Source organism: Hippocampus comes, unplaced genomic scaffold (assembly GCF_001891065.2).
Source record: "Hippocampus comes isolate QL1 unplaced genomic scaffold, H_comes_QL1_v1.1 scaffold249, whole genome shotgun sequence".
NCBI classification, from domain to species: Eukaryota; Metazoa; Chordata; class Actinopteri; order Syngnathiformes; family Syngnathidae; genus Hippocampus; species Hippocampus comes.
In genome coordinates, this window is record NW_017805035.1 from 1,652,232 (window position 1) to 1,653,130 (window position 899).

The following is an 899-nucleotide window of genomic DNA, read 5'->3' on the forward strand; positions in this document are numbered from 1 at the left end:
GCCCTCTCGTCATCGTCAGCCGTCGTTCTGGCAGTGCGTTTCTTTTTGACTGGTAGCAAGCATGCAGTTCCACATGCATAATGACCCAGTTGGTCCGAGGGCCTCAGCTGCTGGGTGTGTGCGTGTAGGTGTGTGTGTGTGTGTGTGTGTGTGTGTGTGTGTGTGTGTGTGTGTGTGTGTGTGTATTCACCTCTGTCTGGAAAAGCTGCTGGAGGTCTGAGGTCACTTCCTGTTTTCAGGGTGGTGGGTGCCCTTTGACTTTTTGAAAAATGATATATAGTCAGCAAATCAGAGCATAAATGTCAATGTCAGACATTTGCCACCCATTACAAATGCCATCTCACACACACACACACACACACACACACACACACACACACACACATTTTTCAGTATTTTCTGAAAACAAGAAAAAACACAACTTTCAGAACACACATTGGTATTTTTTATTGGCAATTATGCTATTCGGCCGACGAAATGTCATGTTCGGCTTGCACTCATCTCTGTGTGAAGTGTGTACATGGGCACTGCAGAAGCGGTCTGAGTATTTTGCTCAACGAATGAGCATTCAATTCAAGTATTACACAGTCAGTCAGTCAATAAAGGCCAGCTAGGCAATATACCACCGCCTCCCAAAACATTTTTGGATGGAACCTTGAAGAGAGCATTTACACTATGGCAGATAAGAGCAAACTTTAATTTTTTTTTAAGTTAAATTCATCCTGCCAAGATGGCGAGCGTTGATGCATTTCACAGTGGGAGGAGCTCAACTAATTCAGGTTTGTTTAGGGGTGCACTCGAGCTTCCAGTGTTTTAGCTCTGTGTGTGTGTGTGTGTGTGTGTGTGTGTGTGTGTGTGTGTGTGTGTGTGTGTGTGTGTGTGTGCGCGTAAGGGGCCGC

The 899-nt window shown here is 45.5% G+C and overlaps 1 protein-coding gene across 1 annotated transcript in view; it reads left to right on the forward strand.

The window, feature by feature from the left end:
- LOC109512127 (atrial natriuretic peptide receptor 1) overlaps positions 1 to 899 on the forward strand; it is a 23,138-nt gene that overhangs the window by 7,096 nt on the left and 15,143 nt on the right. The gene's annotated exons all lie outside the window — the stretch shown is intronic.